This window comes from Canis lupus, chromosome 5, assembly GCF_011100685.1.
Source record: "Canis lupus familiaris isolate Mischka breed German Shepherd chromosome 5, alternate assembly UU_Cfam_GSD_1.0, whole genome shotgun sequence".
Lineage (NCBI taxonomy): Eukaryota > Metazoa > Chordata > Mammalia > Carnivora > Canidae > Canis > Canis lupus.
In genome coordinates this window covers 22,813,312-22,837,570 of record NC_049226.1, presented here as the reverse complement: position 1 = coordinate 22,837,570, position 24,259 = coordinate 22,813,312, and the positions used below count along the sequence as shown (strand labels likewise).

Here is a 24,259-nt window from a genome sequence, read left to right as displayed (position 1 = left end):
GTTCTTTTTAAGTTGGAAATCTTTTCAAAATAAATCATTTTTTAATGGAAAGATAAACCACTTGCTACCACATGTTGTTTTTCTTCCATTCCAAATCCCGGTTGCACAGCAACTGGACTAAGGTTTTTTAACCACACATGCATCTGACACTATGTAGTAAGTGCTCCCTTCCAATCCCCCTGCTCTAGAGGAAGTTAGGTCTGTGATTCCTCTTTCAGTTGTCCAACACATGAAACAAAGGGGAACGGTATCAGGCCTAGGGCACAGGCTGGAGCTCAAAAGTGCCTCGGTTTGAATGATAAATATGTGGTTACCCTATGTCACCCACCGATTCAGAAGAGGTCACATGCTAAATTGGAAAAGTCCCGGTGTCGGGGAAAGTAATTGAGAGCTTTTGTGTCCAAAATAGCCTAGATTCCCACTGAGAAGAAACCCAAATCTGTTTTCCTTTCACAGTGATTTAACATGGCCCTTTAAAAAATGCCTTGGAAGACGTGTCCACCAGCTGCTAGATCAGATACACGTTTTTCTTCATCAGCTGAAGCACCAACATCCTGGTCAAGCATGGATCGGGTAAGCAGAAATGGTCCCTACATGCATTATTTTTAAGTTTATGAAGAACCCTCCATGTTTTGACAAATAATCTGCAGATAATTTCTACAAGGGAAAAGGAGAACAATATTGATAGTATCCTAATAAGCAATATTTTCAGAGCAACTAAATGATCTTGTTGTACCTTGACACATAAGGTAGGTTCAGAGAACCCCAACTTCTAGGGGAACCCCCTAGATGAGGCCCCTGCTCTCACTAAATTTCAACCTAGTGGGGAAGATAAGCAATCATGATGAATGTCGTACAGTCTCTGGCAGGGCTGTGGGGAAGCACACAAGAGGGGCACTCCACCCAGCCTCGTTGGGGCTTCCCAGGGAAAGTTAAATCTAAGCTGAGACCTGAAGGCCAAGTAGAAAGAAATCAGGCCAGTTGAGCCAAATGTTTTCCAGACAGAAGAAACAACATGTATAATTACCTAGAGGTTAGAAATTCCAAGGAAGGTTGGGATGAGGAGGAAAAATGAGACTAGAGGGCAGGTTGAAAAGCCGGATGCCATGCACATGTGAACACATACTTGCCATCCTCCCAGAGCTTGCCTGGAGGAGAGGACACCTCTGCAATGTGGCCACATGGCTGTGTCCCTTGGCTTTGATCTGATACACAATCTTTCCTGTAGAGATAAGATTGCGTGGATAAAGTTGACTTTGAGAAGACCTGTTTCAGGGATATAACTTTTCTTTGGTGCCTCTCCCCTACCCTCTTCAAGTCTATGTCTTCGAAGCTGATATTACAGCAGAAATAATTACCATTCATGAAATACTTTATATGTGCCTCGCACTGTTTCAAGTGCCCAACAGGGATTATTTAATCAATTCTCAAAACTAACCCTAACTAACCCTAAGAAGTATAATTGTTATCCCTATTTTACAAATAAGGAGATTTGTGATTCCATACAGTAGCTGGCTAACTTTCCCAAGGTCGCCGTACTAAGTGGCAGAGTTGATAGTAGGACCCAGTTATATCTAAATCCAATGTTCACCTTCCTAACCATCCTGGTACCCAACCCCAAGGTTCTTAGTTTGTATGCCATTCCCTACAGAGCCTTGTTCTCAAGTATCTAACAACTAATAAATTAAGAGGTTAAGAGAGAGAGAGAGAGAAAGATCATTATTGGCCTAGCACCTAGGAGATATTCAACGTGCTAGTGACAAACTAATGTATTAACTGATAGAATTAGATACATTAACTGTTCTTTTTAAACGGAGAATTCTAAAGGTTGCAAATGATTTCAAGGCCCAAAGCAATGAGACTATTCTTATAGAAAGATGATTGGCACTGGTGTATGGAATGGTAACCATGGTACCCCCTTAAATCACACCATGGAAACATCTCACTACCTTCCTGCTTGTTGCTATGCTACTTCCTCCTGGATGATGCTTCTGAGGTCTTAGCAGGAACCCACGCCACCACCACCACTTTCTTCCCGCGTCTCATGAATCAGGGTGTTATATAGGGGGGCAAAATTAGGCCCTCTCCCAAACCATAATTATAATAGAGGATAGAGAAGTAGGAATTTCCAACCCCGGTCAGAAGAAAAATTTAGAACACCTTTTGCCTAAATGTTTTGCCCTATTCTGTAACCATAGAGCAGGTCTATTTTGTTTTGTTTTGTTTTTAATAAACAACACAACTAGCTGTATCTAGAAGAAAATACTTCACCTTTTGGAAATTAATTTTTTTCTTCTATTAATAAACTCAACAAAAATGATCCCTAAAGATCCTTCCAGGTCAAAAACTCTAAGAAACCAGCTGTGTCTAAGATATGTCTGAAAGATCTGAGTATTTGCTTGTAGATACAGTCTAAGGTTGAAAGGAACCTGAGGAATCCTTGACTCTAGAGGATCCTGCTAGACTGCCTTACTGTTCTCTTTCCATATTCCTAGCCTAAAAAATACTCAAACGTTTGACTCTTTTGAGACACCCCTAATCTGATCCATGAATCCTTCCTAATGTTGTCTCTGATATGTGGTCATTGGCCGCTGCACAGACAATATACCGCAGAGGCCATGAAGCTCCCCACTTCTTCCTCAGGCACTTGTAGTTGCTATTGGCTTGTCTTCATACTGAGCCCAAATCCACCCCCTGTAATTGTACTTCCCAGGGGAAAAACACTTCCAGGCACATGAAAACTGGGCTGACAAGACAGGGCTACACAGGACTTCACAAGCCACAGAGCGACAAGGGCTCCTACTCGTCTTCTTTGACTTTCTTTTTCATCAGATATGTAAAAACAATCTATGTAAGGAGCAAAGACAAAAATACTGACCTTAGGAACACAAGGGAATGGGGTGAAACTAAACCAGGCCTCCCTATGAACAGGGAGAGTGTTCATGCTTTTTTATGAATAAAGGAAGAGAGGGGCCAAGGTCCGAACTATAAATGACCCAGGGCTTCTTCCAGTATTGAAAGAGAGAATGTGAAAAACCCAAATGAATCACTGTCCCAATTCAGGCTACAAGGCGGGCATGGCAGTGAAAAATGTGTCCCAGGAGGAAAGGTCGTGCCTATTAAGACAAGTGTGGAGTCGTTTCAAACACAGCTTCCCTGTGCTCTGATGAAAAGCCTCACTGGTCATTCTTTATGCAGAGCGTCCCATTCACTGCCAACTGCCCTGGGAGAAGGAGCAGAGGCCGCATCTGAAAAGGATAACTTGTAAGGAAAGTGCAATATAGAGTGGCCACCTGCCAAAGGGTCAAGGGGTGGCTTTAGGGGCATTATCTTATTGGTCCTGTTTTGTCCTGGGAAGGTATGAAATATTTCTGGTTGTGCATCAGGAATGCAGTTCTTTGGATGGAAGGGAGGGCTGCTTCCACTATGACTGGCTGCAAACTTGAGAAAAATCTCTTCCTTCTGTGTGGTTTTAGTGGGCTTATTGCTGACCAGAAGGTGGGAGAATGAAACACCAGCCTTCTGTTGGGAACTTGCATTTACTGTACTCGAATTACTTTGGACACTCTGGTCCCAAAACACTGAGAAGGCAATATATAACATTTCCTCTCCAAATAGTTTCTGCCTATCAAAGGGCCATGGGAATGGACAATGCTGTTGGCAGACACCTAGGAACCCCCATCTGCTATAATCCTAAGGCTCTTTCACTGTTCAGAGCCATAACCGGTCCCAAGCTACTGAGTGGACAGGCTTGCTCCAGCAATCATGTACATTCACAAGACCTATTCTTATCTCCCTCCCCAGGGAGTTTGGGAGCTTCCTGAACAAGTCCAAAGCCATGGTCAATTTTCTCCATATTTTAGGGTAACCTTACCCATAGTCTAAACTGGACCTGACATGACCACCTACAAAGAGTTCCCAAGGGCCTTGAAACTAGAGATTAGATTAGTGTACCAAGGAATCTAGAAGTGACCACAGAACAAATCATTTAGCTCATTGGTGTCAGACGATGGGTGGATACTTCGTGGCTAACCATGCTCAATCTCCAGTGTAATTTTTTTTGCACTCCTTAAATAAATGTTTCTTTATTTCTGAAATATATTTGGACCTCTTGATTTTTTTAAAGTACTATCAATTTAAAAGTTTGTAGTGATATATTGATCCTTGTCTTTTGTTGTTTTGTTTGACTTTATTTTATTGTAGTAAGAAAACATGAGCTCTACCTTTTTAACAAAATTTTAAGTGCATAGTGAAGTATTGTTGACTATAGGCACAATGTTGTATGTCAGATCCTAGGACTTAGTCATCCTGCAGAACTTTATGCCCACTTCCCTCTCCCCTCAGCCTCTGCCAACCACCATTTTACTTTCTGATTCTAATCATTTACTATCTTAAGTACCTCACATAAGTGGAATCGTGCAGTACTTGTCTTTCGGTGACCGGCTTATTTCACTTAGCATAATGTTCTCAAGGTTTCTCCTTTTTGCTACATATTGCAGAATTTTCTCCTTCTTTACAGCTAAATAGTATTCCACTGCATCTATATACCACATTTTCTTTATTCCTTCCTCTGCCAATGAGCATTGAGGCTGCGTCTGCATCACATCTTGGAGATTGTAAACAGTGCTACAATGAACAAAAAAGTGCCAATATCTCGTCTAGATCCTAATTTCAATTCTTTTGGATAAATATCCAAAAATGGGATTGCTGGAATATATAGTCGTTCTATTTCTCTTATTTTGGGGGGAATTTATATACTGTTTCCTATAGCATCTGCACCATTCTGTATTCCTAACAATAGTGTGCAGTTCTAATTTCTCTACACCTTCACCAACATTTGCTGACTTTTGTGTTTTGTTTTGATTTGTTTTTGATCATCACCATCTGGACAGATGTGAGGTCATATCTCATAGTGATTTTGATTTGTTTCCCCAGTGATATGTGATGTTGAGTACTTTTTCAGATACCTGTTGAACATATACCATACTTCTTCTTTGGAGAAACCTCTATTCAAGTCCTTTAAAATGGGCCTTTTTTTAATTGAGTTTTTTCAGATCTCATATTTTTTGTGGTATCTTTCTTAATATCACTTGTGCCAGTGAGAACCAAAAGCAATACTTGAATGAAACAAAAGAACAAATTGACTTGTGGGCAATAATCCCATCTTCTCCCTAACTCTATTTCATGTCAATCATCCAGAAAACATCAAATGGACTCTCTATTTCTGCAAGCCCAGGTGGGCCATGGGTGGACCATGGGTGGATGGCCCATGGGACCCTGTTGCTTTCTGGATTGCTGACTCTAAGCAAAATGGATACATGGGTATTCATTCATCTATCTCTAAAAATGGACTGAGCTCTTAGTAATAGTTGTTAAGCATTTTAGCTTTTTTAAAAGATTTTTTTACTTATTTATTCATGAGAGACATAGGCAGAGACATAGGCAGAGGAAGAAACAGGCTCCCCAGGTGGGGAGCCTAATGTGGGACTTGATCCCATGACCTCGGATCATACCCTGAGCTGAAGGCAGACATTCGACCGCTGAGCCACCCAGGCATCCCGCATTTTAGCTTTTATAAATCCATTTTGACCATTGTCAGATCTTCCCAATTATTTTAGGTCTTAGAATTTGCACTTAGAGCCAGAAGGCAGTGCAGAAGGCCTCAGAGAGAAGCCACCCCTTTCCTTTCTGCATTTTGTTTCCTTTCTGCGCCCATAACTGGTTATCATTATCAACAGAAATATCAGCGAAAACTCACTGATTGACCTAAGTACACACATGATAGTAAGTCTGGGTTACAGTAAGTTACAGTAAGTGAAAACAGCTCCTTCTCTCATGACTTTCATGAATTATACAAATTACATATTACCTAATTTTTCTGGATTTCCAAAAAACCCAACCACGTGCTATACCACTAAAGTTCATTGATAATGTATTACATCTAATTCCATTAAAGACGGGATCCCTGGGTGGCGCAGCGGTTTGGCGCCTGCCTTTGGCCCAGGGCGTGATCCTGGAGACCCGGGATCGAATCCCACATCAGGCTCCCAGTGCATGGAGCCTGCTTCTCCCTCTGCCTGTGTCTCTGCCTCTCTCTCTCTCTCTGTGACTATCATAAATAAATAAAAAAAATTAAAAAAAAATAATAATAATTCCATTAAAGGCCTCTGCGCTCATCCTTGTTGGCCTAAGTAATCCAAAGGCCCCAAAGTATTTCCCAGCGTGTCCTAAAAAGAGTTGATGTCATTTTCCAAGTCGTTTCCCGGGAACCCGCACTTCACCTGTTCCTCCTGACTGTGTCCGCGTTCGTCTGCTTCTCTGATCCCTGTTCCACATTGTGCTTTTCTGTTCTTTTCCTGCTCTTTCCATCTCTGGGCTGCTGGTGGTTGCGGCTGCTCTGCGTTCAGCAGCGGCCTTGTGTTCTTCCTCCCCGACACCTGCCACCGCAGGCTCCCCTTTGTGTCTCGGGCCTGCGCACAGCTTCCCTTCCGTCGCCCTCCTCCCTGGCTGTCCTCCCTCCTGCCATCTTCTTTGTCTTCTGTGCGGCCACCAGACCCAGCTTGGGCCTTGAGAAGCCAGCTTTCTGGCCGCAGCCCACGACAGCCCCGTGAGCTTCGAGAGTCAAGCAAGACAGAGGAACCCAGAGGTGACACCCTGCCACCACCTCCCGAGGCGAGTCGGTGCTCCAGCCAAACTGGCTTGTCTTCTTCACCAAACAGATCTCGTGGTCCAGGGCCCTGGAGTGGGCGCTGAAGGCTTCTCCCCTTTCTCCCTGTTGCGTTGTGTGTGTGCGTCTGTGTGTGTTTACAAAAAAAGTAATTTCACCTCTTTGTACTTCATTCTGCGCACCTGCCAGGTGGGGAAATTTCCGGGGCTCACCGCAGCCCTGATGGTGGAGGCGACAGGCCCCGGCTCACCCCCGCCTGGTGGCAGCGCCCGGAGGGGGTGAGCCGGGAGTGTGGGGGTCACCCACACTCTGAGGCATTTTCCCAAGCGGCCTTAGTCCCTCAATCAACATGGACTTGGGAGCACTGAATGGTTTTCTGTCAGATTTTGAGGACGATGCAGGGATTTATGAGACCTATTTGCTGCTTTCCAGGAGGCTGCAATTTAGGGGAAGCAACAGGACTCATGCAAACCAAAAAGATAAAAGTATGCAAGCGAGGCCACGTGCAAGGAAGTGAAGAAGACAGTTTGTAGGAGCAGCTGGGATTGAGATAAAGGCAAAATCAGGCTTGACTGGGATGAGAGAGGGGAGCCCTTTGCTTTGAATGGGGCCAGGAAGGGGTAGCTCTAGGTGAGGAGCCCAGTGGGTCAGGAGGCTGTGAGGCTGTGGTGGGAATGCTTAGCACCCCATATGTTGGGTGCCCTGGGGATCTGTCCTTGGACCTTTCTACCTCACCATCTGGACTCTTCCCCACAGCTTTAATACCTCCTAATCTGAGGGGTTAATGATTCTCCAGATCTACTCTCCCCAAAAGTCTTATCCATGGAATTAAATGGCACCACCAGTCACCAGCTTCTTAGGTTGACAATCTGAAGTCATTCTTTTTTCTTTTAGTTCCAGTATAGTTAACATACAGTGTTCTACTAATTTCAGGTGTACAGTACAGTGATTCAACACTTCTATACGTGACTCAGTGCTCATCCTGATAGGTGTGCTCTCAATCCCCTTCACCTGCTTCACCCATCCCCCACACCTCCTCCCTGGTAACCACCAATCTGTCCTCTCTAGTTAAGAGTTTATTTCTTGGTTGTCTCTTTTTTTCCTTGTTCATCTGTTTTGTTTCTTACATTTCACATAGGAGTGAAATCATATGGTGTTTGTCTTTCTCTGACTATGGAGTCCTTCTGATTCTCCTCCTTCCCTTACCCTCATAGGGAGTTAACGTGTCCTGACGGTCCGCTCTGAAGCAGATCACACATCCTCCCAGTCCCCACCATGTCTGTTGCTGTCACCCAAATCTGAGCTGCCATCGTCTCTCCGGGATGATGTGATAACCCCTCCCTGGTCAGCCCAGCTCCACCTTCCTCCTTCTCTCCTCCTTACCCACACAGCAGTCATAGGGACCTTCCAAAGGTGAAAATCAGAGCATCCATTGCCTAGCTGAAAGTCCCCCTGTGGCTTTCCACTCCAGTGGAATAAAATCCTGCTCCTTACCCTGGCCTCGAATGATCTGACTCCAGCCTCTCTTTTTGACTTTCTCTCTCACCACTCAGCTCCATTCACACTGGCCTCCTTTCAGGCCTTCAGATCTCCCAGCGGACTGTAGCTTCGGCCCTTGTGTCAGCTACTGCCTCCCTCTGGAAAGCTCTTTCCCGTGGTCTTCTTGGGACTCTGTTCTCATTCAGTCTTTTCAGTTGAAATCTCTCTCCTAGACAAAAAAAAAAAAAAAATTCTGTGATCACTCAAGCTGAAGAAAATCCTTCCTGCCCTCCTTCACTCTCTATCCAATGGCTTCATTTAATTTTTTTCACAGGACTCATCTGGAATCATATTATATATCTATTTGCATTTGAGTTTACTATGCGTCACCTCCTCTGGGTATACCTACTCACTTCCTCAAGTAGTTAAAATGACGCCCAGAAGTCCCCGATAGATGACTGTTCATGAAAGAAGTGGATGTGGAATGAGGCCCTTTCTGTGTGCGGGAGAAATTCCATTTGAAGCTTGGTGTGGGGGCAGAGCTCGGGGGTGAGGATGCCTCCAGCACATAGACGCTGGTAGGTACCTTCTCATCCACGCAGTTGGAGTTTTAGACATTGGGGAAAGCCCCATGGAGAAGTAATCAAATAAAACTATCTAGCAGCAGCATTTATGTATATTCTGAGGGCACAAGGCAGACTACCACACTGGTGGCTCATTCTTCCCACCTGTTTGAGGGGAAAATGGTTAGAGTTTAAAGCAGAAGGAGACCATTCATCCACTACCTAACTATGCATTACATCTTTCCCTAGGTGCTCCCTACTCATTATCTTATTTTGTTCTCACAATTACACTGTGAAGTAGGTATTAATGGTCCCATTTTGAAGATGAGAAACATCGAGGCTCAGAGAGCTTATATAGGCTTCAGGTCAAATTGCTGGTAAGTGGCAGAAAAAGAATTCAGACACAAGACTGCTTGATGCTAACGCCAGTGCCTCTCTCTGTCTGGCACACTTCCACAGGAAGACACAGTGATGAATCAAGAGCTGGTGTGCAGGGCCAGTGTCAGTGGATGACATGCTGGTCACAGTGCCCTTGGCAAGGGCAAGTGGGTACCTTGGCAGGAGCAGGGGGGTCTCCTTTAGGGCTCTGTCACCGTGATGGGAGGCAGCAAGGGAGGAGGCTATGAGACACTTGCCCGAAGCCTGTGATACAGGCTTCCCACTCTCCCATGAACCCAACTCGACCTGGCCAGGGGATATAGCAGGAGTGAAATTGGAAAGGTCCAGCTAGCAGGAGTGACTTGAGGTGTATGGATTTCATGATTGCCTGTGCAGCCCAGACCCTGTGGTCCTGACTTCGCATGTGAGGTCTGGCTCTGCTAGACACTCTCCTGACATCACGGGTCTTTCCTTGGTAGCACGTAGCACAGATACAAATTTTAATTTGACGTGGGATTTCACATAGTTAAGGACATTATTTTATACCCATCACGGTATGATCGTGTATTGTATCACATCAAACGGTGCGTAATGTCTGGTAGTTCTAAGTACACTAGTGCTAAATTTGAACTCTGGGTTCAGGTACTGGCAGCCAGATCTTTCCATTGTAAGGTACATTTCTCCTTGTGCCATTAGCCTGAGTGAATCAATCAATCAATCATATCTGTGGCCTGATATTTTGACAGCAGTGGTTTGTAACCTGGGCTGCTCACTAGAAATCACCTCGGAACTTCTATTTTGAGGCCCAGAACCCATTCTAGGCCAATGTTATCAGAACCGCTGGTGGTTGGATACAGGTGTCAGAGTTCTCAAAGCCCCTCAGTGATTGCACAGAGCAGCTGACTTTGAGAATGGCTAATCTAATGGTTTTAGTAACTACCGATGACCTATACTTGATCTTTGCCTTAATCTTTTTTTATTAGGGATCAAAAATTGGTGATTTCCTAATTCTGTAATTCCTTCTCCCTGTTTTTTTTTTAAAGCCTTTCCTAATCAATTGCTATACTAAAATACAACTGTACTGAAAAGGCAAGATAAACACTTAAATCTTTCCTCATATACCTTGTTACTTTGGGAAACTCACATGGCGATGTTACTCAGATGCCAAAGAAGATAACATGGGGGCTGTCAGAATTCTGTGACTCTCAAACCCTCATTCGAGGAGCCATCTCATTTGTAATGTTTGCTGTCCCTGCCGTGTGACTGATTTCCATTTTGGTGTCTGTGGTAGGTCCCTGTGGCCACTGTGACAAATTAACACCAACTGGGTGGCTTACAAAATCTGAAATTTATTTTCACACAGTTCTGGAGGCCAGAAGTCCAAAATCAGCTTCCAGCTTGGGTGGAAATCAAGGTATCAGTGGGGACATGCTTCCTCCAGGTTCTAGGGGAGAATCCAGTCCTGGCTTCTTCCAGCTTCTGCTGGCTGCTGGCATCTGTGGCTCGTGGCCACATCATTGCGATCTCTGCTTCCGTGTGTGCATCAAATCTCCCTCTGCCTCCCTCTTATACAGATACACTTGTTTTCATTTAGGGTGAATCCAGGATAATCTCTCTCTCTCTCTCTCTCTCTCTCTCTGTCTTTGTCTCTGTCTCTCTGTCTCTGTCTCTGTCTCTCTCTCTCTCTCTCTTCCTCCTGCTCTTACTCTCTCACTCTTGCTCTCTCTCTGTGTGTATGTGAAGTACACATGTGAAGTCAGCAACTAGGCTCTCTTACCAGGCTGTTCTGAGCCACTGATGAATACTTATTGGAGAAGTGGAGGAGAATGCAGCCATTCTGTGCTACTGAAAATCTCTATTTGATTTCCGATGCCGTTTTTCCAAAGTAGCCTCAGATGTGGCTACAGCTGAAAATATACATCCATTATATATGATGGACATCTTTCGAAGAGTCAGTTTTCAACCTACCACAGTTTTCAGGAGAAAATAGGCCATATGGGCAGTCAGTCAAGATGTGGTTATTCTATTCTTCTTGCTTTCTCTGTCTCCTTCTAAATCTTCTTAGTACTCTCTCTTCTCTTTTATCCCACCAGAGATTGATCTTTCTCTCACCCCTCTGATAGATGATAGATAGATAGATAGATAGATAGATAGATAGATAGATAGATATGTATATGGACTCAAGGATGTGTGCTGGTCCTCTGTTCTGTTCTGTCCACCTAGCCAGCACCTATCAGAATAATGTACAGAATGTCTGTCTCCTTACATGGATTAGCAATTCAGCTTCTCTCCTTCTGTCTCTCTGCTGCTTTACTTCTCCAAAAATGACCTCAGTTTCTATTGAATCTTATGTCCACAGACTTCTTTCTCTGACTATATACATTATCTTCTATTTCTCATCTTTACCATAGCTAACATAGCCTTTTTCTTTTCCTTTCTGCCTGGGAAATATTTGCTCCAGAGTTAATCTCAGAATGCATCTTCTTCACAGCTCCCAGCACTCCTTGATGAAGATAGGCAATGCCAGGTTTAACAGAAACAAGAATGTGATTCCCAGATAATACCATCCCCTTCAATTCTAGACTTGTGTTATCCTCTGCAGGACAGGTTAACCTTGCCTTTCTGGAAGTTGGCTGGGCTCATCAGCTCTCACAGGTTCCACCCTTTTTCTCCCTACTAGAGTTCTCAAATAGCTCTATTTAACATCAATATTTCTTTCTGTGTTCGTGGCAGGTGGTAATTCATCTGTAAATGTTCATTTGGCCTTGAATGTCTTTCACAGTATTGGGCTGCTATCAGAGAAAAGCAAAGTGCAGCACAGAGGCACCTGCCAGCATGCCAAAAAATAATTATATCCTTATGCTAGGCATCTTTTCCAAGAAACTTCATACCGGGTTTTTGAAAAAAATCCCCAGCTTTCCAGTTTCCCAGGGAGGTAGATGAGTGTCCTCGCATTTTATAGGGGAAAAAGATAAGACTTGATATTTAACTGTAGCAATCAGAGTACTGAATTACAGGAATGTTTTTTTTGTTGTTGTTCTATTCATTTGTAATAGTTCAAACTCTTCCTGTCGGGTCAAATGAAGCCTATTTTTTATTAACTCCTTTGTATCAAGCCAATATCACTCCCATGTGATTCCCTTCTACTGGACTTCGATTATTTAGAAAACTTGAAAAAATGGAATATAGAGATAATTTAATTTTCTGGTGACTCAAAAGAAAACTATTTTTATTTCTAATGTTTATTATTATATATCTCTCCAAAATATAAGTCCACATTCCAGTCTCAGTAAACAGGGATCATGATTTATTCCATATCTACATGATTATGGACTTACACAATATTATGGGATGAATATTCTGAAGAGTAAAATACAACTAGAGCAAAAGTTGGGGCTTTCTAATTGAGTTGCACAGTTTATGAACTGTCTTAAATTATATACAACATGTTGCACATTTTTCTGTAGGGTAGTTGGCTAAAACTTTCACCAAATTTTCAAAGGTGGCTGTAATGAAAATAGACTACTTATCTAGAATATGCAATGTATGTAGAGCATGATGCTCTTTATATAAAGTTTTTAAAGCTGCAAAAAAAAAAACCTACTACATAATTCTTGTTCATGGATCCATATAAATCTAATAAAAGTATAAATCCTGCTTGGTTGGGGTTGATAAATACCAAATTCAGAATGGTAGTTACTTCTATGTCTTACTCTGCTTAGGCTGCTACAACAAAATACCATAACGGGGTGGATTGAACAGAAAGATTTTTTCTCATGGTTCTGGAAGCTGAGAAGTCCAAAATTAAGGTTCTAGATGCTGAGGACCTCCTTCCTGGCTTATAGATGGCCACCTCCTCACTGTCGTCACATGGTAAAGGGAGAGCTCTGGTATCTTTTCCTCTTCTATTATGACACCAGCCCCGTTGGATTAGGGCTCCACTCTAATGACCTCATTTGACCTTACTATCTCTTTCTAGGCCCTATCTCCAAATGCAATTGCATTGGGAGGTAAGGCTTCAACATTGGACTTTTGATAGGACACAATTCTGTCCATTGCCCTCTGGGAAAGGGGGATGACAAGGAAATGAACTGGAGGCTACAGAGAGGGTTTTGACTCGATATGCAATGTTTTTTTCTTTAAGAAAACAAAACTGAAACAACTGTGACAAAGTGTTGAGATCTGACTCATAGGTAGGGGATATGTGAGTCTCTGTGCTGAAAATTAAAAATAAAAAAGAGAGAAAGAAAAAGAAACAAGCAAACAAAAACTTACTTAGATTTCTCCAGAGTGTTAGCTCCATATCAGCAGGGATTTTGTTTTATCCCCTGCTATATATATCATCATTACTTAGAACAGTATCCAGTCCAGAATTGGTATTCAATAAATATCTGAATATATTGAATTGAGTGAAAAGAATTGAATAGAAAATTAACTTGTATCTTTACTCAGCCTAAAAAACTTTTATGTTGTGTTCACTTTCTAGAAGTTCTTTACATAAGTGAATATTATAAATTACATTAACATACTGGAAATAAGGTCCTAAGTGTGAAAATGATAATAATAATGAACCTGGGTATGAGACACACTGTCTTACCTATTACAGAACTGATAAGTGTTAAAAGAGGTGTTAGTTAAATCTTTTTTTTTAATTGGTGATTCTTGCCAATTGCATTACTTCTAAGGACTTCCCTACAGCCCTGCAAGGAATAGTAGCCATGTTTTCTAACATAGAACCTTATGGCTCACTGACTATGACTGGTTGTATCAGGATCGGTAGCTAATCTTAGGGTACCTCTTCTATTGACTGGCCAACAGTCAATGGGTGAAAACTGTTTCAAAAAGATGAACTGTGCCAGTCAGGTTCTTTTCAGGTATAAGAAATTAAATGGAAATGGACATACTGAGCAATTGATAGCAGAGATAGAAACTAAATATTAAGAACTGTCCAGAACATAGAGATAGCACAATCAGAGTGCACCAGGTAAAGATCAATGTTCTAAAACAATAGAAACTCAGAGGATGAAGAAAAAGGCAAATGGTAGAGAAGAGAGAATAGAATATGCCTCCAGAAAAAAAAAAATGTTAAGAGGAGGGAAGGACAGACAAAGTCTGAGGGCATTTCTAAATGCCAAAAGCAGCCCAACTAAAAATCATCTAGTCAACCTCCTTACTTTATAAGTGAGAAAACTGATGAGTTTGGTAATGTACCCAAGGCCAACAGTGACAGGCAAGGGACCCTTCAGTGTTCTTACCTTTCTCCAGTGCTTTTCTAACTCTTAAACCATGGTAACCCATGCTTTTAAGTGGCAGAGGGGAATAAACTCCCAGAGTCCAAAGGCACAATGTGAAGCAGGTTACCTTAAGTGCAAAATTCAAGGTTTTTAAAAAATGAGAACCAGTGTTGCAGTCTATTCCATGGTGTCTCTGTTTTAACATGCACTGATGTTTAAGTGCATGATACATGAGAGTGTATTATATTTGATCCCATGGTTTTGTGCTCTGCCCAGCCCACTCTCTCTCCTCCCAATTTGAGGAGATTTCTCCATTTCATTCCAGACTCTCTGCATTCCCAGAGCACATCTGGCAGTTTCAGATGAAATTCTTTGGATGGCAAACTCTCTCTGCGAATGTAATAGATATTCCTCTGGATCGGATCAAAGTGATGGACTTTGGGAGGACTCTTGCATCCTTGTGTATCACCTGTAGCTAGGAGTCACAAAAGCCCCCCAGACTTTGTAGATCATCCTGCCCTTTAAAGGCTTGTTTCAGCATCTTAGTCTATTATTCTATATGCTGTGAGAAGGCCAATGTCTTCTCCAAGGTTTCCCAGAGGTGTGTATGTTCTCACTGACACCTTTCATCTCAGTGGGATGTTCCTGCTGAATTCTCAGTCTTCCTGGGTCAAACACAAAGTGCACCCCAACAACATAGCCACATAGCTGCAATGTCCAAGGAACAGCTTCTGCCCGAGTGTGAGATGCCCATTCTTCAGTGTTCCTGGATCATCTCTGGGTCTAGTTTGTACCATCTCCGAGATGGTTCTAGTTTGTACCATCTCCGGGCTGTTCCCACTTTCCCCCACAGTCCCTGCCCCTTTTTTGGGAGCTGCCTGTGCAAATTTTAATTTCCTCTCACCTTCTCTGACAGGAGCCACTCAGATCCCTTGGCTTTGTGCTTCCTTTCAGCCCATAGCCTGTGGCATTTGCTTCCAAACATCAACTGAAGCACAGGGAAATTTGCAGTGTTTTCAACAGGTGAATCAGGGTAGGTCTCGTTGAAACTGTGAGATTTCAGCAAAGACTTGAAGAAAGTGGGGCAGCTGGCCACAGGTTTTCTGGAGGAAGAAGCTTTCCAGAAGGAAGAATAAAAGTGTTCCACAGGAGAGGACCTGGTATGTACATGGAGGGGGAAAAAGTAGTGGAGGTGATGGGCATGGAAACGGAGGATGGATCAGCATCGCGCTGAAGCTTGTACCATATGCTGTGGACTCTGGCTTTTACTCTGAGTGAAATGGAGCTCTTTGGGGGTTTTGAGCCAGAAAAGTGATACGATCTGATTTTGGTTTTCAAAATCCTCTGCCTGAACCAGCTAGGAGGGTGTCTGGGGTGGGGGGCAGCTGGCACAGGATGTCAGAGACCAAACAGAGGAAGCAGGATATCCCAGGCAAGAAGCCTGGCTAGAGGAATCAGAGTCAGGAGCATGAGAGAAGGGTGTCTGGGGGAAAGGAGATGATCTACAGCAAAGAAGCAGAATTTTTTTGGAAAAAATACCTGAATCCAAAGTCCAGACAGGGAAAGTATAAGGTGAGCCTGAACAATCTTGTACCAAAAAACAAGAAAATCTTTTTAAAAAATGATGGTCACATGGCAAAAGGATATAGAAGCCAACTGGAAACAGTTCCCACCAACCAAATTAGGGACAATTTGAGCATTAAAATAACTGGTGATGGCAATATGTAAAATAGGGATAAAATGATAAAATAAAAAACTGTGAAATTTTTTAAAGTTAAAAATTAAATATACTTGGAAACTGTGAATCCATACTGATACAAAAAAAAAAAAGACAAATTTTAAGTGTAATGAGGAATGGACTATTTACATAGTTTCCAAGTACCTGCATGCAAAATTCTCATTAATTATAAAAGACACATAATAACTTTATAGTGGAAAAGTCTGGCAGGTGCTAAGTGATTAAACTGAACTTCATCAGTAATAAAACAAATTTGAAGAAGTTATGCACCACCCAGCAGGGTGCAGTGAGAAAAACACAGCTCACTTATGTAATATGCCTGCAAAGCTGCATAATTTGAATTTATTTATGAGGAAACATGAAACAGACTGATATTGGGAAATGACTTACAATATAGCTGGTCTGTGATCTTCAAAAATATCAACGTCTTGAAAGTCAAGGAAATACTGGGGAAATGTTCCAAACTAATGTTTTCTAAAGAGACATGACAACTAAGTGCAACTCAGGGCATAAAGCTGGGTCCTTTTGCTATAAAAGATAGTTTTGGGGACCAACAGGGTCCCAAAACTTAAACATGGTCTGCAGATTAAGTAATAGAGACATATCATTTTTAATTTCCTGATTTTTGTGGTGCATTGTTGTTATTTAGGATAATATCCTTGCTGGTAGGAAATATACAAGGTATTGGGGCAGGGAGGTGGTGAGGCATCAGGTCAGTAATTTATGCTCAAATGGTTCAGGAAAAATAAGTTCTTTGTACAGAACTTGCATCTTTTCTGTAACTTTGTGATCATTTCTTTTTTTTTTTTTTAAAGATTTTATTTATTTATTCATGATAGTCACAGAGAGAGAGAGAGAGAGGCAGAGACATAGGCAGAGGGAGAAGCAGGCTCCATGCAGGGAGCCCGATGTGGGATTCGATCCCGGGTCTCCAGGATCACGCCCTGGGCCAAAGGCAGGTGCCAAACCACTGCGCCACCCAGGGATCCCCTTTGCGATCATTTCAAACTAAAATAATAATAATAAAAGTGAAAGAAGACTCAGTGCTGAGACCAGTAGTCTAGGTGAGACATGGTGGTAGTTTAAAGCAGATGATAGCTCTGGTGGAGTGAGTAGGAACAGATGGTAGAGCTGCATATGGAGGTATACAACTTTGAATATTCTGCATGATTTCTAGATGGGTTAAATAAGGATGTGAGTGAAAGACAGGTATTCAAGAATTCAAGTGTTTGGGGTCTGAGCAACTGGAAAGATAGAGTTAACATCAGCTGGACAGATTCAGACAAGGCTATCAGTAGAGCAGATTTGAGGCTGGGGGAGGAAGAAAAGATCAGGAATTCAGTTTTGAACATGTTTACTTGATATGCCTACTGGACATCCAAGTGTGATAGCAAGTAAGCCTTTGAAAAGCTGAGTCTGTAACCCAGGAGAGAGAGGGTTGGAATGAGGTTAAAAATTTGCGAACAGTCAACTTGCAAGTGGTATTTAAGCTGGGGAACTAGATGAGGTCATCAAATATATGGTTATGACTAAGGAGAGAAAAGAACCATATCCAGAGGTTTATACACATAATCCACATTTATTACTTTACAAAGAGAATATAGCAGCTTTATTCATAATTGCCAAGATTTGAAGGCAACCAAGATGTTTTTAAGTCTGTGAATGGATCAACAAAATGTAGTACATGCAGACCAAAAAATATTATTCAGATCTAAAAGGAAATGAGCTATGAATTCATGAAAAGACATGATGGAATCGTAAATGCATATTATTAAGTGAAAGAAGCTAATCTGAAAAGGCAACCTAATGTATAATTCCAACTATATGACATTCTCCCACACACAAAACTGTTGGAACAGTAGAAAGATCAGTGCTTGACAGGAGTTGGGGGGAGAGAGGAAAGGGATGAGAGAACAGAGGATTTACGGGCCAGTGAAAAGACTTTGTATGATACCGTAAGAGTGGATAATATGTCACATATTTGTCCAAACTCATAGAATGCTCAACCCCAAGAGTGAGTCCTAATATAAACTATGGACTTTGGGTGATAATGATGTGTCAATATAGGTTCATCAATTATAGCAAATGTACCATTCTGGTGGGGGATATTGATAATGTGTGGGTTCAGAGGGTTTATGGGAAATTTCTGTACTCTCCATTCAATTTTTCTATGCACCCAAAACTGCTTTTTAAAAAGTCAGAAAAGACAGTGAATATTATAATGACATAAATATTCCCTCTCTTTTATTTACCACATCAAAATTTTAGTTCTGATAAACCAAACAATATTCTACAAAGAATACTTGTCTCCTAAAGATATCCAGAAGAAAAAGAGGGGTAGACCAGTAATGCTTGAATATCATTCTTGCTTTGAAATTAAATTCTCCATCTTTTTAAAATGTCATTTGTTTATAAGATATCTAGTGTCTCCTATTGGCCTGAACTGTCCTGGATTTTACATCCTTGTCCCAGGTGGCTCTTTGTCTTGGATTCTAACCCAGATCATGTCTTATGAGCCCTGCCAAAAGCTACCTAATTCTAGGACACAAATGTCAATCTCATCTTATGATTGGAAATCTAGAATCAGAAATAGAGAAAAAGGAAGAGCATATTTTTACAGAGTTTCACATAGTAGACAACAGTAGACATGTAGTCAACATTTGTTAAGAGAACATAGACATATAATTGATATTAATTCAATGATTCAATGAATGTGTTTATTAATTTGTAAAGTGAGTGAACTGCCCAGCTTATACTCAGTGTTTGTTTTCTTACTAAATTTGGCCTTGAAGTTTGTACCTCTCTAGGCTGATTTAATTTCCTGCCAAAGAGGACATGTTGTCATGAGTATTTATCCAACAATGAAATATTTTAAATATCCTTAAACCTAGTCCTCCTTGTTTTCCCATTATTGTCAATTATGTCATCATTCTGTTCTTATGTTATAGTATGTGCGAAGCTCCAGGTGCCCTGACGGTGTAGCAAAGAACTTAACTTAAGAGACTGTTGAGGAATAAATGGCAAAGTTGTGGCCTTGGCCAACAGAACACTTGCTCTCAAACTATGGCCTAATTCACCAAGAAGCCTCAAGTCAAAGTCAAAATACAGAATTTCAGAATCTTTGAGGAAGGGAGTAGGTGTTTGCTTTCAAAAAAAAAAAACTTAATTAAAAAAAGTAATTTGAAATGAATCATATACATACCTATAAAGGCCAAACTATAAAACTTCTTTTAAAAAACATAGGTAAATATTTTTGTGACCTTAGAAGTAAGCTAATATTTTTTAAAGGGCCAAAAAATGTATAAACAAAATATTAGTAAATTGGATTTCATCTAAACTTAAAATTTCTACTCCTTAAAAGGTATCATTAAAAAATAAATAGGTAAATCACAGATGAGGAAAAAAATATATTCATGGTATCAGTATATAGACAGAGTATATTTGTATCCAAAATATAAAAATATCCCTTAAAAATCAACAATAAAAAGATAACCAATGAAAAAATGGGCAGAAGATTTAAATAGTCACTTAAAGAAAGAAGATACATGAATGGCCAATAAGCCCATGAAAAAGTAGTCAATGTCATCAAGGAAATTCTAATTAAAACCATAATGAGACAACATTTCATCCACACTAGAATGGCTTAATCAAAGACTGGCTACACCAAATACTGGTGAGGATGAAAAACAATTAGAACACTCATATGTTGCTGGTAGGTATGCAAAATGGTCTAACTATTTGAAGAACTCTTCGGCAGTTTCTTATAAAGGTAAATACATATTTACTTATGAACCAGTAATTTCACTCCTAGGTGTTTTCCAAAGAGAAGCAAAATGTATGTTTACACACACACACACACACACACACACACAGGCATACACATGTGTGTGCTTTATAAGAATGTTTATGGAAACCTTATTTGTAGCAACCAGGTACTGGAAACAATCCCAAATATCCATCAACAGAAAATTAGAAAAACAAATTGTGATGTATTTATACAATGGAATATTACTCAGATATAAAAAGGAGCAGCTACCTACACAAGCAACAATGTGCAAGAATCTCACAGACATGATATTGAGTGAAAGAAACCAGACACAACAGAATACAGTGTGTTTCCATTTAAATGATATCTTAGGCAGGTAAAATTGATTGATTGGGATCAAAGTAGGAAAGCAGATCTTTCTGGGAAAGAGTGGAATTGACTAGAAAGGGTGATGAGGGGATCTTCTGAGGTCATGGCAACATTCTGTATCTTATTTGGGTGGTGGTTAAATAGGTCCATGAAATTGTCAAAACTCAATGAACTAAACTCTTAATATTTGTGCATATTTGGGTGTGTACATGATATAGCAATTTTTAAAATGTGACTTTTAAAAAACTAGAAAGCTACAAGAAACTGGAAGAAAACTTCCTTTATTTGATAAAGAGTATGTTCCTCCAATACCTAGCAAACATCATACTTAACTGAGAAACATTAGAAGCATTCCCATTAAATTCAGACATAAAATAAGCATTTTTAGTACTACTTCTACTCAACATTATCCTGGAAATGCTTGTCAAATAATATTACAAAAAAAGGGGCACCTGAGTGGCTCAGTCAATTAAACATCTGGCTTCAACTCCGGTCATGACCCCAGGGTCCTGGGATCGAGTCCCAAAAGGGGACTCACGCTTAATAGGGAGAGTCTTCTTCTCCCTTTCCCTCTGCAGCTCTCCTTGCTCAAGTGCTCTCTCTCAAATAAATAAATAAAAACCTAATAATAATAATAATAACAGTAACAATATTCAAAAAAAGAAATAAGTATAAATACTGGAAAATAAAAGACAAATTTCCCATTTGCCAATGATTATCTAACTAAAAAATTAAAGAGAGTCAGCTGAAATCCTATTAGAACTAACAAATTTTAGCAGGAAGGTCAGAAATAAGATCGATATACAAAAAAAAAAAAAAACTTCATCTCTAATTCCTTAATAATTTCAAAGCATAATGCAAAACCATCCCATTCACAGTAGAATCAAAACTACAAAATAGCTATGAGAAAACTTGTCAAGAAAAGAAAACAAAATGAAGAATTAATAAGAAAGAAGGATTTTTTAAAAGACCAAACTAAATATAAACACTAACTTTCTAGTTGGAAAAACTCAAAAATTGAAAAATTATCCATTTTCCCAATGAATCTATCAATTCAGGATAAAGAATTTTATCCTTATTCTTCACCAAGAATTTTGTGACTCTTAAGCTTAATGCTAAATTTCATGTGATAAAGAAAATACACAAGATTAAAAGAAAATTGTGGATAGGCCTTGCCCAGATAGTCTCTGAAATACTTTGAAGCTATAGTAAGTAATTACATTAATGTGATATGGATATAGAAATATACAGATAAATAAAACAGAATAAAAAATCCAGAAACAGACTCACATATAAGTAGAACTTCAGTATATTCCATAAACATGGCATCAGAATCAGAAGATATGCTCATTGGACAAAGGACATTAGAATAAATATCTATATTTGGAAAAAATAAAATCAAACTAAACCCTTATTTCAAATTATACACTAAAAATCACAGCAAATGTAGTAGAGAGCTAAAGGCGAAAAACACATTTAAAAATTAGAATAAAGGCAAAAAAAATCAGATTTGTAATCTTAAAATTGAAAAGGCCTTCTTAGGTTATAAAATACCAGAATTCAAAATGGGAAAGAATGATTAATTAAATAAATAAAGCTTAAATTTTTCTTAATGATGAAATTGACCATAAATAAAGTAAAAAGACAATAGTGGTAGAAAATAATAGAATACAAAACAAATAGAGAATTAATACGCAATCTATATATAGATCAAAGATTGTGAAAAGGTAATTGGTAGAAAAACTATAAATGGCTAATCAAAACCCATCAAAAGGGGATCCCTGGGTGGCTCAGCGGTTTAGCGCCTGCCTTTGGCCCAGGGTGTGATCCTAGAGATCCAGGATTGAGTCCCACGTCGGGCTCCCAGGATGGAGCCTGCTTCTCCCCCTGCCTGTGTCTCTGCCTCTCTCTCTCTTTCTATGTCTATCATGAATAAATAAATAAAAATCTTTTTTAAAAAAATCAAAAGTTGGGCAGCCCTAGTGGCCTAGTGGTTTAGCGCCGCCTTCAGCCCAGGGCGTGATCCTGGAGACCCGGGATCGAGTCTCACGTCGGGCTTCCTGCGTGGAGCCTGCTTCTCCTTCTACCTGTGTCTCTGCCTCTCTCTCTCTCTGTATTTCTCATGAATAAATAAATAAAATATTTTTAAAAAATCAAAAGTTGTCTAACCTCACTAGTAATCAAGGAAATACATATTAATGTAATGTTATATTTCTTCTATCAGATTAATAAGAAATTTAAAAGATTTATAATACCTACTACAAGCAAGGATTCAGGAAAATAAGCACTGTTAGTAGATAAATTGGTAAATTCTTTAGAAGGGAACTGGAGCAGTTCTTAATGAAATTTTAAATGCATGTACCTCTGGTTCAGCTATTATATTTCTAGGAATTTATTTTACATAAATTTTATCTGTGTACAGATAAATATGTATTAGAATCTTAATTCAGGACTATCCAAAACATTTTAAAATAGAAATACATATTAATAAGAGAATGGTTAAATAAACCATGCAACAATCATATGGAATACCCATGCAACTATTACCAGAATGAGGCAGATTAAATCTTCTGACATGCAAAAGTCTCACATGCAAAGTATAATTTGTAAAGCAATGCATATAGAATGAGCCCATTTACACATTTACATATATATATATATTTATATTTATCATGTAAATGTTTAGAAGAAGACTGGAGGATATGCTTCAAAATCTTATTTATTTTTTTAGGTGAAAGCAGATTATTGAAGATATATATAGGGAGAAAGATATGGACAGAATGTCTGGGAGACTCAGAAAGGAAAAGAACACAAGTCTTGTCTTTGGTTTTTATTAGTGATTACAGTCTAGTGCACGTGTCCTCTTAGGCATCCAGAAACTGGTCAGAACAAGGACAGAGCCCAGGTGTCCTACATAAATCATGCATTCCCTGAAGTCAGGGGTCTCGGTGTCAAGGTGTTTGCCGTCAGTGGTCTTGGAGAATGTTTATGATTACCTCACTCCTTGGATGTTATCTATTGTGCTGGAAGGCTCCACAGATATCACTATCTCTTTGTCCCTTACAAGGAGGACATATGCTATTTGCATGACAAGGCAGGTGCAGAGTGACATAGGAGTGCAGGCCCTAGCAAGAATAGAAGTCAGAGCAAAGGGAGGAAATGCTTTTTTTTTAAGGGTCCCTACAGTTTTCCTGTCTCGTTCCTTCCATGGGAATCTCCCCACCCCTTTTTATTCTTTTTTTTTTTAAGATTTTATTTATTTATACATGAAAGACACAGAGAGGCAGAGACATAGGCAGAGGGAGAAGCAGACTCCCTATGGGGAGCCCAAAGCGGGACTCAATTTCAGGACCCCAGGATCACGCCTGAGCCAAAGGCAGATGCTCAACTGCTGAGCCACCCAGGCTTCCCTATTGTCTTTATTCTTAAAGAATGTTTAGAAATTACTTCTGGGAAGGGTAATGGGAGCAAGTAAGGATGGAGAGCTTTTAACATTTTGTTCTGTATATTTTCTACTGCTTGAATCTTTAATTAGGTTACACCTCTTTTATTAGGTTGGACTATTTGAAATGGTTGCTGTTCTACCATTTTGACCTACAAAAGCAAATGCTTCCTAAGATTCAGTGTAATAGAATTGTTTGCGTGTTGCCTCTGTCATTTAAAGAAGGGGATAAGAAAAGAAGTAAAAAACAGAGTATGTTAGGGACGGAGTTAGGTGAGCAGCATTAGGCAGGACTCTCTAAGGATTTGGGAGAAACTGTCCAAGAAGAGGGCAGTGCAGAGTCATGGTTCGTTTAAAATGACTGCTCAGTCTCCCTGCTGTCCTTTCTGCTGTCTGTCCAGCAGTTTTTGTTTTATAACCTCAGCATTGGAGAGACAGGCTCTGTTGCCTTCTCCTCTGGCACTGTAATCCTGCCTACTGAATGGGACAGTGGTCTCAGCAATGTATTCCTATGTCGACACATCTTGACATTTTTGCACACTATAAATAAAAATTCCACATCTTACAAGAAGTTCTGAGAAATGTGATAGTCATTATTTCTACACCTCCATTAGTAATTTTCT

At 40.2% G+C, this 24,259-nt stretch overlaps 1 long non-coding RNA gene across 2 annotated transcripts in view; it reads left to right on the top strand.

Moving 5' to 3' along the window:
• LOC111095849 overlaps positions 1-24,259 on the top strand; it is a 53,700-nt gene that overhangs the window by 7,306 nt on the left and 22,135 nt on the right. For both annotated transcript variants that reach the window (XR_005359323.1, XR_005359324.1), the window contains exons 2-3: positions 457-573; positions 15,238-15,344. This is a non-coding gene — a long non-coding RNA (uncharacterized LOC111095849). The remainder of the gene's footprint in view (positions 1-456; positions 574-15,237; positions 15,345-24,259) is intronic.